The 13,626-nt window shown below is 37.5% G+C and overlaps 1 protein-coding gene across 2 annotated transcripts in view; it reads right to left on the bottom strand.

Moving 5' to 3' along the window:
• Positions 1–13,626, bottom strand: part of LOC107219773 — a 102,362-nt gene that overhangs the window by 40,559 nt on the left and 48,177 nt on the right. The gene's annotated exons all lie outside the window — the stretch shown is intronic.

Raw genomic sequence — 13,626 nt, forward strand, 5'->3', positions numbered from 1 at the left:
AGACGAGTTATTTTTGGAAATGCTACAGCCGTAATCATCGTGGAAAATATTACGATCGGGATCTAAAACATTGTGGAAGAAAGTGATTGAATGTTTTTATACTAGGTGAGAAAAATGTTCAGAACAATGTCTGAGCACGAATTTGTTCAGCCAATGAATAAAATTAGACTTGTTTGTACTGAAAATTCTAAATCACCGCCGGTTTTTTAAACACAAGACCGAATGCAGTACGGAATATAAATTTAGATCGCAGTTAGTTTGCTAGAATTTTTCATATACCTTGGGAGAGACTTTGTTTCTTATTTTTTATGCTCTACGCAACTGTCGGCGTTTTGAGAAATAAAGAATGAAATACGAAGGATGAAAAAATTGAACGCGATCAACACTTGAGTGAGTAGTTTTAAAGAAATTCTTACACACGTAAAGCGTGTCATATACAGGATGGGACAAAAGAAATGGCACCGATTTGAAACGTCAATAAAATCTAAACGCGTTTTTTTTTTTCTCGACAATAGAAGAACAAATCTTTCATTTCACGTTGGAAAATCTGGAAATTCTTTATTCGTTGCTGAGACACACGAGTTTTGAAAAAGTCGCTGGGAGACTGAAAAAAACGAATATTAAAGAATATCGAACTGAATTTCCATCTGAAACCGTGATTCGAATATTAATTCTTGCATATTACAAATTCGCCAAAATTTTATTCACCTGACACGAAACGTTTCTCATAAGATTAGTATTAAAACGCGCGATTCGAACTGAAAATTCCGTTTTCGGGACATTGTCAAGAAAGTCCACTATCAATAGAGTCAGTCATGTAAATGATGTCGAGAACCAAAATTGATTCAACCAACCAACCTTTTAGATTTTTCGACACGGCGTTACGGCTGACTTTTTCAATATTGGCGAATTACACAGAGTATGATATTTTCAGTCGTGGGAGAGAATTTTCCACTGATCCGTGGAAGTTCAAGTTACGTGGCCTGTTCTTTTACTCTTCAGTGCACAAGATATTGCATCCTTGCGTAGGAGAGTTCTGGAAATCGTACCGAAGTTAGTAAGGTTATAGTAACGATTCATGCTGAGGATAAACCGTTATTTAACCGTTTCCGAATTAATAATACAAGACATACTCGTATTTCGAAATCTTAGTTCCTTAAAAATCATTGTAAAATTAAGAATGTTTCGTTGCGATAAAGTTACTAACTTGAACCTCGTTCCTGGCAGTAATAACCGTAAATGATGGACACGTTGAACCTTAGAACTGAATCCGACTCACCCTTTGCTTTTTCGCGTTGATGACATGGATTATTAGAAAACTTTGAAATATGTATTAAAAATCAACGAAATAAACGAAAGGCACAGTCTTGTACGTTGTTTTTTTTTTCTTTTTTTGTTTTTTCTTTTAATCAATCGAACCAAAATAAATTATTCCTCGAATCATAATTTATGATCGAAATTAAGTTGAACATTCTTTGAAATGAATTTTTTTCAGTCTCCCAGCGACTTTTTCAAAACTCGTGTATCTCAGGAACGATTAAATATTTTTCAGATTTTCAAACGCGACATGAAAGATTCATTCTTCTAGTCTTAAGCAAAATAACGTTTCTCGAAATCCGTCAACGACTTCGGTTTTAATTCACGTTTCAAATCAGTCCCGTTGTTTTTTTTTTTTCTTCCGCCCACCCTCTATGTAAATGTTTTGTACAAGGTTCCGCCAAATTTACCACTAAGAGCGAAGGCGCAATTATTATCGAGACGTTTTGCAATTAAGATTCGAGATTAAAATTGCAGCACCGGTCTCTCTGCCTCTGCTTTGATGATAATAATAACAACAATATACAAGTCTCTGAATGTAAATACATACATTATACGTATACATACATAGATATGTATATATATACGTATATATTTATTATATATACGGGTAAATTAACCAGCTGCACTCAGGCGGGTAGCAACAAACACTTGAAACAAATGTACATACATATCCACCCTGCATCCACCCGTCGTACATACTCTCTCCGTATTTGAACAAACTTTGAGTCGGGGATAATTATTTATTTTCGGTTCACCCCCACGGGCAGGCCAGTGCAAATATGTACACAGAGGCGTGTGTAACACCCGTACATTTAATATCTCATCCGGCTCGCTCAGCCGGGAGAACAGATTGAATAAAATTATTATAGTACCAACATTGGAAATTGATAAGGAGATTTTTTCCTATAATCCGGTGATGATTGAATATTTTCACGCTGGGAAATAGAGCGGATGAAAACGGATAAGGAAAAGTAATCCCGATGAAAGCGTTTTTGCTTTTACCTTGTTTTTGAGGCGCGTTTTTCTCACTTTTCTTATCGTGCCATTAAAATTCATCTTAATTACACCCACGCATAACTTCGAGTGTAATTTGTTTGTTCATAAGATGGATGAAATTGAGAGAAAACATCTTCACTCTATGGTACGTTGAAACAGAAAGTATTAAATTATTATCTTGCGCTAAAGCACGGAGTAAAATTTTATCGCAATATTAGCAATAAACGAAAATTTATCCCAATTACCGAGATTAAAAAAATACCGCTGAATTTTATCTACGAGGTGCTGTTCACTCGCGGATCAAGTGACGAAATATTTCGTTACATTGAAAATGGTTTTCAAACTGTTTCAGGTGATTTTTAAATGACTCGAAGGTGTTTCAAACCGGTTTTAAGGAGTTTTAAACTATTTCAAAGTAGTTTCAAGCAGCTTTGAACCCGTTCACAGAGGCTTAAACGATTTCTAAACGTTTCTTCTGATTCGAAGCTCATTCAAACTGATTTCAAACTAATTCAAAGGAGATTCAAACGGTTTCAAGGTGTGTTTTCAATCAATACCAACCAGTTTAAAAATGACTTTAAACAAATTCATGAGATTCCATGCGATTTCTGAGCGATTGTGATTAAAAGTAGTTGGAACTTTCACCGAGTTGATAGCCTATAAGTTGACCGTATTAACAGGTACATTAAATTACGGAATTAATAATTATTTCAAACACTGATGAAAGTTTATTTACGACAATATGAATAAACAGAAATACAGTCAGAGCTGGCTTGATAACGACAATTGGCAATCATTGGGTTTTTTTGGCCTTCGTGGACCGGGTTTCCATTTTTTCGAGGTTCGGGAGTTCGACGAAGAGTTCCGGATCGGGTTTTTTCTTTGTTTCAGGAAAGCCTAAAATAATGTATAAACATTTCTTACCCAACATTCGTATCAATTTTCTCGAACTTTGCAAGCATATATTTCTCAAGAAAACAATTTTCGATGTATCGCTGAATCGGCAAGACGAACATTGTATACTTTACTCCTTGCGATAATAATTGCGAACCTGACGACAGGGTTTCGGGAAGTTTGACGAACATTATTCTCCTTACACAAGAAAGGAAGAGAACTCGAAAAGAGAAGGCTTTAATCAGTTCACAACTTCCCTTCGTATCAAAAATGAAAAATATAACCAATGTAAAAAAAAACTTTTCCAATTTACCTCCTTCCGAAGGTGTTATGCTACTCAAATCGCGAACGGCTTTAATTTTTAACAACCGAAAGCTAACGAAACTCCGCGTTCATCCCGTCGAATATTTGATCAATAAATGAATTTTCTTCAACTTATGGCGTATATTTAATCAATTTTTTTTTCATCCATTACTTTTTCTTTCATTTTCGATTGTTCCGTCTATGTGTTTTTAATTCTTTATTTTTTCTTCTTTCTTTCTTTCTTACACTTTTGCGGCGCATAAATCGATTCGGCTAATGGATCGCGAATTCTCTCTGATCCCAATGCGGCGGCAAGTTTTGCCCGGCTGCGTGGAATAACGTACATAATTTACACCCACGCACGCATAAATTCAACCCGTGTGTCGTCCGCATATATATATATACACCGTATCTGTGTGTACAACTTCTGTGCAATTTACGCATCGTTAGGCAGATAGAGAATTTCGGTTCCCCATTTGATTATGAATAGGTAGCTAAATTTCCATCGATTTCCAACTTGTCGGGCAGTTCGCGTTTTTATTTATACCTACGTAAAAAAAAATTTCCTTATTTCTTCATACTTTCGTGTTTTTTACTCCGCCAAATCATAAATCGAAATTTTTTCACGTACTCTAGATGAAAACTTGTTTCGCAAATTGCAATTCGTATAACATATGACGGTCGAATGATGCGAAAATGTAGTGAAAACATCACCGTTATGACAATATATGTGTGAACGGAGAAATTGGAATTGAAAATATTTTGTTTCTACGCGTGAGATTTTTTCAAAATTGTTATCTGACGCCTGATTTTTAAATCACTTCTGCAAAATTTACTCGGAAAAAATGTGGCAAAAACGATTCGTGTGCTTTTTAGACTTGGGACAACATTGCAAAAAATCGCGGACCAAGTCCAAGATGTCAATAGTCAAACCTTGGTCGATTCGGCGCGGAATTACCCATATACACGTTAGCAGTTGGGTACCTTTCGTGAGAATTTTCAGTTTCCTGTCGACGTCCTCGTATTCGCGTGTGTACACAGCCTCGGGCGTCTTGCTGTAAACCGAGGAGCTGAACGGGGTGGAACGATCAGGAATAGATGCTGTAGACACGAGGCACTAATGAGGACGAATATTGACGCTATTATGGGTATGCATGTATGCACTGGGAAAACGGCGTCAACTAACGATAATTGCGAGTAAGGCTGCGCGACGTAATTCCCATAGAAACTGCAAACTACGTTCCTCTACCTGTACAAGCACAAAGCTTCTTCGTTTAATTCCATCAGGGTTTGATCGATTTTTTTATGCAAGCTGGTACGAGACGGCAAGGTTTAAAGTATCGCAGACGAAAGTTGATGCTTGGTGAGAAGCACGATTAACAATTATTTGTAATATGATTCATGATTTGGGACGATATTGCCAATTTTCGTGTATCATAAACAAATAATGGTTTGAAACTGTCGATCCTAAGAATTTTAGCCGTTTTCTTTCGAGTCTCAGATTTTCCAATTGCTTGGAAGTTAAGAAATATCTACACCTGAATTTGTTTTTTTTTTTTTTTTTTGCGAACGTACGGAATTGGGTGGCAAAAAAAAATTTGAATTCAATCAAAAATAATAATCCGTAAGAACAGTTTTTTCACGGTACTTTTCATCGCCGTGAAAAGTGAAAAGTGAAAAGTCCGTCGGTCTGTCCGACAAACTTTCGCGATGATCTCGGAAAAGGCTGGATGAAAATATTTGAAACTGATAGGATTTTACAATCGAGTGATGGGCGTGAAAAATTATCATGCCCCGTTCAATTTGAGTTTCCTGTTCTGCCGGAAATAAATCCATTTTCAATGTTTTACCGACAAACATATACTTTTTCGTCATTATTACTTTTTTTTAAACAAGCAATTCTGATTTTCCTAGTTTATGTATGTATTTTTTTTTTAATTTGCTATTTTTTCTTTTTCAATTATTTCACTCGGCTGTCAAGTCGTGTCAGTTTCGAATATTTCACTCCGACAGATTGACAGACTCTTTCCTTTTCATGGCGATAAATAGTATCGCGAAAAAAGTTTTCTTCCGGCTTGTTTTTTTTTTTTCGGACCTATTTTATGTGTTTTGATACATTGGGAGAGATGACTTGAAGAAAAAATGAAGAAACCAAATCTTACGCTGCGTTTAACCGTGAAAATTTGTCACAGCGTCGAATTTCAAAGACTTGAATTCAATGCAGTGCAAAACAGTCAAGGTTTCTGTTACGAGTGAATATGTTAGGTACATAATAACGTATACCCGAAGAATATCGAGGTCGGACAAAATCAGGGGTTCTGTCGAATAACGACTTTCGGTTGATGGCGGTTCGTCGATTACTAAATCCGAGGGAACACTGCTGTCCTGGTTATCCGAGGGGTTGTTTTCCTCCGAATCGCTGATCGTTATTGCTTCGAGAATTTTCTCAACTGTTATCAAACTCGGCTCGTCTGCTACCACGTATATCCTACAGACAAATAGCTTATAAGATATCGTCGACTGCCGTCGCAAGAGAATGCACAAAAATAATTCGCATAATGTATTTAAAATTTTTTCCAACTGTGATGTAGATTTTAGAGGGTGAAAAAAAATCGTCTTTCACCGAGTTTAAAAATTTTTCGACCATGGGTTCGATTTTTGCTAGTCTCAAAAAACACGAAAACCCAATTTTTCGAATGAACAGCCCCGATCGATTGGTTTTAAATTTTTTCATGAATTCTTTGTTAAAAAACGACGACTTTGAGACCAAGATGAAAATGGACAAGTTTGTGGTTCAGAAGCTACTGGCGAAACAAGCAATTGAAAAGTACAATGAGAGAAATTTTTAGTTTCGGTTATATACCGCTCAGTCCTTAACTATTTTCATTTTTTTTCACAATCGAAAAATATAGTTCTAGGTAGAAAACGAAAATTAGTTTTCTAGCTGTTACCGGAAAGTCTAGTATCCGTTACTATTCTTTCTCATTACGATCGCTGTTGCTATATTTTCTTGCAACTGTTGCGAAAATTTAAGGCTTGTGCAAGAATAAATCGACGTTGAAGCCTTATTTAACTATAAAAGTAGAGTAAACCTCACAAACTGATTTTGCGTTGCAATTACGAAAAAAGGATCGACGATAGCGCAAAACGGTTACGCGTACCTCGTTTTTCGTAATCCCAAAAATATTCAAACAGTTTTTTTAACGATACCTGTTTTACTGAATTTTTCCAGTTACTGTAAGAAAAATCGAATTGAATATGAATTTGAAAAATACGTATCAGGGTGTTTTTTTCACCCTCTACTCCATACTTAAAAATATATAAAATCACCGATGTTGAGGGTCACACATAAGGACTATGGTTTTTCTTTCTTTTTTTTTTTTTGACAAAACAAGTTTTGCACCGCCTCGTTTGCTGAATTAAAAATCCTCGCGAAGTATCGAGTCTAAGAGATGCGTAATTGCCATTAAAAAACCATCTGCAAAATTGTTTTTCAATGCTATCGAAATTGTGCAAAAATCTCCTCCCCCACATCTGAGTCTTGAGCTAAGAACCCGTTACTTGGAGGGAATTTTTTTTTTTTACGGTGAAAAACTACCGCTCAAGTCTCGTTCCAAGTACAAGAAAATTATTCACCTACGTACGGATAGATTGCCTTAATTTCAAACGATCTAATATATATATATATATATATATATATATATACCTATTTGTGTGTGTGTGTGTGGATAAATTTGCTGCCTTATACGTAACTAGGTAATAAAACTCGGGATTATCCCTAACAAGATTATCTTCGTGGGATAAGTAAACGCCCTTTTTATTACCCAGCTCAGGAAGTAATCACCCGGTGAAGTAACCCGCCTATCTGCCTATCTGCCCACCCACTAACGCTGATTAGTTTTCGCTGGTCGTCACTGAGCCGATCGCGTAATATCGAAGAACCGGAGGGATTAGCTAGGAAAGGGAAGGGAAGGAAAGGGAAATAGGCTGTGGGAATCCAGTTTACCTCGGGACGAGCATCGAGTTGAGGGCACTCTTCAGCCGAAGATAATCTTTCACGATTAGAAACCCCGTCCGAGTTACTCGCCAGTAAATTCTGTGGGGTAGATCGTTGCAGATATTTTTAACCTGAGAACACGATATTCGTTATACCGATAATCGAATTTTCCGTTACATCGACGAGCGAAAAGGAAAACTTTTTACAACTCACGTTGGCGAAAAACTCCCCGGAATCTGGTTGCCATTTATTACCGATTCGTAGGACCGTTTCATCCGTTTTAAAGCTAGGATTTCCGACGATCGTAACGCCGATTTCCAGCACCGGATGTCGCAGCATCTTCAGCAGCGTTCCGAGTTTTCGCAGCGATGAAGAGATCCGATATAAGATGCGAATATTTGACAGATTGACGCTCGAGTCGGTTAAATTTATCGACGGAATTCGCAGTTTTTCATGAAAAAAAAAAGAAAAAAGAAACAAGAAAACTACGCGTGACGAGAGAAGATAGACGATGAAAAAGAAGGGAAGAGAGTGACCGAAGATTATGAGCGCAATAAACAACCGACTTCAGACGCTCCACCATGCATGAATATATGTATGTATGTATGATAATGCCAGGCTCAAAGTATGTTAAATTTATGCCTATGGTATTCGAGGATCCGTATAATAATGTTTAAAAAGAGGGAATAAGAAGGAACTATCAGCGTGAAGAAAAAAACAACAGCGAATATAATACCTATCCAGGGATAATATTGATGTCGAAACACGTTGGTCGGGCGTTTTACAAAACTAAATCTCAGTAAACCTCGAAATTTCGTGGAAAAGTTTCTTTGCAATACCATCAAAAAAAAAAAAAAAAAAACATGAAAAACATAAAAATAAACAAACAAAGGGAAAAAACGTAAGAATTGCTGTTCGCTGGATGCATTAAACGGTTTATATTTACCGGGGCTTATTTATTTCCCCATCAATTGTGGCTGTTAGTCCTGAGAGAGGGAGGGAGAGGAACGCGCGGCTCTCTTATTTCATCATTAATTCCAATCCGTATTTAATTATCCGAAATCCCCGTCACAAGTTGACGCGCCCTCTATTTGCACAGTGGCCAGTAGCTCGTGTGATTCTGTTGACCGTTGTCCATTTTCCACGCGTCACTGACGTGCGAAGTATAAACGGATGTCGATCAGGTGGTTATGGAAATTACCGAATCGAGGAGACATCGCGGGACTTGACAATGCGGCGAAAAAACCCGCGAAGATGAGAGAATTTGGTATTTGATGAGATTTAGGGGATAACTTGGAGAAAAAAGCGAAACACGAATTTCATCCGATTTCGTTTTTTTTTTTCTTTCTCTTTTTTTTTTTTTTTTTTCAACCATAATCGAAGCTGGATTTTACTCTTAATCTTGAATAAGAAACGAATGTCTGAGGCATCGTAGTTTTCTTCTCTCCATTTTTCATCCTTCTTTCGTTTCTGCGGATAAAATTTTATTTCCACGGTTCTCTTTCGAGTAAAAAAGGGCCAGAAATAACGACAGAAAGACCTTGTTTCGAATTCGAGGTTTAGACATTCGTGGCGGTGAGAGGCCGACTTCTTCTTCGATTCCGTCGCGTGTCGTGGGAAAATTGTGCGGGGCAGGCAGACGGATAAGGGATGAGCCAAAAACCCTTTGAGTCGCCTTGAGCTCAACCCAACCGAGGTTATTATGCATCGCGAGCTTTTTCGACCCCGAATAATCCCCTCCAAGTTTTGAAAGTCGAGCCGAGACGGCAGCCGGATACTAAACCCTGTGTCTTCGGTTTCATATTACAAAAAACGTGCGGATAGTGGGGACGGAAATTCGCCCCTATCGAAATTAGATATCGACCTCGATTTCTTCGAGTTTCGCGAATGGACTTCCCAAGTTTTTCATTCGTGCGGTAAGAAAAGTATTCAAATCGTTCTCTCTTCCTGTAGTCAGACAAATTTCATTCGTTATAGTCCCTAGAAAATTCTAGTCGAATTGATGAAGTTATAACAACGGTTTGAATGTTGTTTGAATTACAAGAGAATCTGGTATAAGTTACTGTTTGGTGGAGTTATCGTAATTTCCAATGTGTACTACATTTTCTGCATGGTTAAAGCTACGAAACTCGTTTTCATATGCCACGCAGATTTGTATTTTTTTTTTCATCTTTTCTCTGTTGCGATCAAAGTAAAAACAGTCGAGAATTGTATGGTAACTGTAACTGGAAATTTTGTCTCGGTGTCGCTACAACTTTTCACAACGAGTGGATTAGCTGGAACATAATAAAATACTCCAAAATGAAGCCACATGTTATTTCCAATGCACCGAATAAAGACATTTCACCTTTATTGATGTGTTTCAGTTAAAATAATGATTCGTATAAACAACGATTATTTGTCCATTAAAAAAAATATATATATAATAAAATGACACTAATTATAAAAACTGATGAGGCTTATGAATTTATTAAATTCGGAATCACGATGAATTCAATTCAAACGGAAAATTCTTGTAATTATTGTAAGTTATGTCAAATTCGATTTGAAATTCTATTTCTCTGTTTATTTTTCTTTCTTCTTTCGTGTTTGACAGTTCGATTTTTTTCTTTTCTTATGGGTATTTTAATTCGGTTATTTCTAACATGTGCTAAGAATTGATTGAACGATTTGTATTTGCAAGATTAAAATCGAATTATTTCTTTCGTACATTTATTATCATAATCTTTCGTCACAAAAATTATTTTCCGTCTGAATAAGATGATCTGACGCTTTTAGAAGTCTATCTCCGGTCACCATTACCAGATTCCTTATTATTATACACAACTCAATCGGTTTTTTGAAAAAAAGATAATAGAACAAAAAGAAACAAAGATTGAAAATAAAACCGGTGATTCGAATTTGACAGAAGAAAAATGTACTTGTCAAGTTAATTGAAGAACATCATTGAGCGTTTGAATTTAGTATTCCATACTCATTTGAATGGGACATACTTTTCATTTACTTTTCGGCAAACACTTTTCACATCTCTCTGAAAAAATCGTAGCGGAATCACGAGACTTTATACTTCCACAGCACAGGACCGAGACCTTATCGTACGATCCTCGGCTCCTTTCGCGCTCTCTTTCCCAATCACAAATTCGATATAACAAGAGGGAAGGGCAGGAAAATAGTTGGAGATCGGGGAAGGCGATTAGACATATACGCAAGGTACAGCAGCAGAAAGCTAGACCTCGTTAAATTATGCCTGGTCTGCCGCTTCCGGCGGCTAAATCATTCGGGTCGATTATCTTGACAGCTGGCTCCGGATCCTCTTGTATACGTCTGGCAAGTGGAGATGAGATGAGATGAGATGAGATGAGATGTGATGAGATGAGACGAGACTGGCGCTTGTTCTTCTCGGAGTCTCAGACAACGCGCGGTGGGATTTCAGTTTTGGTTCGCTAGTTGCAATTACGCTATTTGCTCCGCTCCATGTACCTACTCGCGAAAGTTTCTCCGCCACTGGAATGATAGTCGAGCCAAGTGAATTTCGCACAAATTTTACTACGCCATCTATCGTTCTCTCGAAGAGAACCGCAGCGCACAAGCATCGGTTATACAGGCTAAAGTCACTTCCGTTATTTGTTCCCGAGTGCCGGAACTTGCTGATTTACTGACTGACTGACTGACTCGACAAAAACTTTGAAACGGAGTTTCAAGATGCTGGAAGATAATTTAAATTTCGATAGCGATAGTTTTACATCGTCGGGCTTTCCATGCCAACTCGATAAACATCCGAACATCGCTCTTTTCGATTTATTCGCTAGTTTTTTTTTTTGTCTTTTGTTTTTTCTTTATGCTCAAAAAATAAAAGATAACCATCATCTCTTTAAATTTTACGGAGGGAAAAGACTCTTTTGGAGTGAGAACCGAGGTACAGGAGTGATCTTTTTATGATGCTCGTTAAAAAAATAAAAATGTCGGAAATGCCTTACTTTCTAAATGTTTTTTCGAAATTTTCTATAACAAGTCTCACTTTCGTCAAACCGATTACATTTCCGCTTCATAAAATTTAGAGAGAATGGGCAAAGTCTAAATGGTTCGTTTTTATGCTGCAACATGCATCTTAAAGATGATTTCGCACTTCTCAAGATGTACATTTTTTGTGTATTCATTTTCGATATGTGCATTTCAATACGAAATATTTCAGTTTTTACCTTGAAGATCCGGTTTTGCGTTCAGTACTTACAGCCAATTGCAAATATTAATCGGAGTGGAAATTGGTAGAAATAAAAGAAAAAAAAAATCGTTCCTACTTCAATTGCTCACTCTGTAAATTGAATTGGAGTAAAGGCGTCGAAGGTCAGGCAAGGTGATTTTCTTTCACACTAATACTAATACCTATCTGTATTTTACATTCGTCCGAAATTAATGCCAGTTTAGAAAGGGGCAACTTCGCGGAAAATCCCTCGACTATAAGGCAGCCGGTACGTCGTGGAGATCCAGGTTAAAGTGTGCTTAAAATTTCAACTTCAGATGTCTACTCGCGCAAGGCTGCGTCGGGGTTAACCGATTGGAAAATACCCTCTTGATACGTCGACTGTATACACGTAGAATGTATACTTGTCCAGTGTAATACGTATACACTTGTAGACAAAGAGTCGTCGAAAGGTAGAGGATTTTTATAAAACATTTCGTCCAATTCAGGCGAGTAATCGAAAGATTCTTGCTCAAAAACAGAGGATAAATTTTCCCCGGTATTTCAGTAAACATATATGGTACAGTGCCGATTGTGGATACAGATTTCATTACCGACACTTTACACGAACATTCTAGAAATGGGTTTGTGTCTTGGCTAAATGTCGGTAAATGAATCTGTATCCAGAACCGGCATTTTATATCTAATTATATTCTACGTTTTTATTGCCTTTTGATTGTGTAAAAACTGAACCGAATCCTCGTCTTCTCTTCATTCTAAGATTGTTTATCAGATTTACGACGAAAAATTGGGATATAATAAAAATTAAGGGTTGTGAAAAATGGTACTGAAAAATGGAAAAATGCATGCTTTAAATGATCATACGCACGTATTTATTGCTGGCTATACGTTGATTATTTTTATTGTCAGGGAGCTCGGGAGAGTTTCGCGCAAATCGCGATTCCGGTATTCGAAACTCGGCATATAATTTTTCCGAAAGCGTTGTCCGTACAAAACCGGATCAACTCACCCCACGGTGATAATGCTAGCCGGAAAAACAAAGGGGCGGATTTTATTTGAGGCTGGGTGAATGTCATGCAGTTGGTGAGCTTACACCAATCTTTTCATCCGTACGCGACGCGGACTTGTGTTGTGATAAAAGCACGGACATGTACCTGCTGCATAATACAGAAGCGATGTAAAGCACGTACCTAACCTATTCCTGGGTCTGTTGCCATCAAGGTTTCATCCCTCAAGGACCACGTCTGCGCTCCATATTTGTATAATGGAAATGTTTGACCCTCTGAAATCTCCCTCGAACTCGCAACCAATCTGTGTCTCTATGTCTCTATATTCTCGAGTACCGTGGAAACAGAGATACACCGAGACACGGCAAAGGCACGATGGAGAGCTCAACTATGTCAGTCGAGCATTCGGCCCAACTAGCTCTGAATAGCACTGCTGATTGTCCTTTGAAATGCAGATATGCATTATGCACGTTTCGACTGAATTCCACCTGACTCGAGGAGATCTAAACTTGAGATTGACGAAAATGGCCAACCCTGCAGTTCCAGCAAAAACCTTTTTTCGAAAGAGAGAGAGAGAGAGAGCGAGAGAGAAACAAACGAATCAGTAATAGAAACTACAGAGAAATTTTTTATTACAACGATGGTGCAAGCATTCTGCAGACAGAGTAAAAAAGACAGCTTAGAAAACTTGGCGAGTCAAGAGTCGATACTTTTTTCCTTGCTTTTTTCACTAGTCACCCGTTAAGAATTTATCAAATTGTCATGTCCAAAGGATAGGTGGATTTTTATAGAAACGGCGAGTAAAGAAAATATGCAAATTATAAACGGTCGCCTACGTATCTCGATTTTTTATGTCGGATCAGTTTGAGATGGTTTAAAATCTGATGGATTTGTTAGATTTTATTTGA

The sequence above is a fragment of the Neodiprion lecontei genome, chromosome 2 (assembly GCF_021901455.1).
Source record: "Neodiprion lecontei isolate iyNeoLeco1 chromosome 2, iyNeoLeco1.1, whole genome shotgun sequence".
NCBI classification, from domain to species: domain Eukaryota; kingdom Metazoa; phylum Arthropoda; class Insecta; order Hymenoptera; family Diprionidae; genus Neodiprion; species Neodiprion lecontei.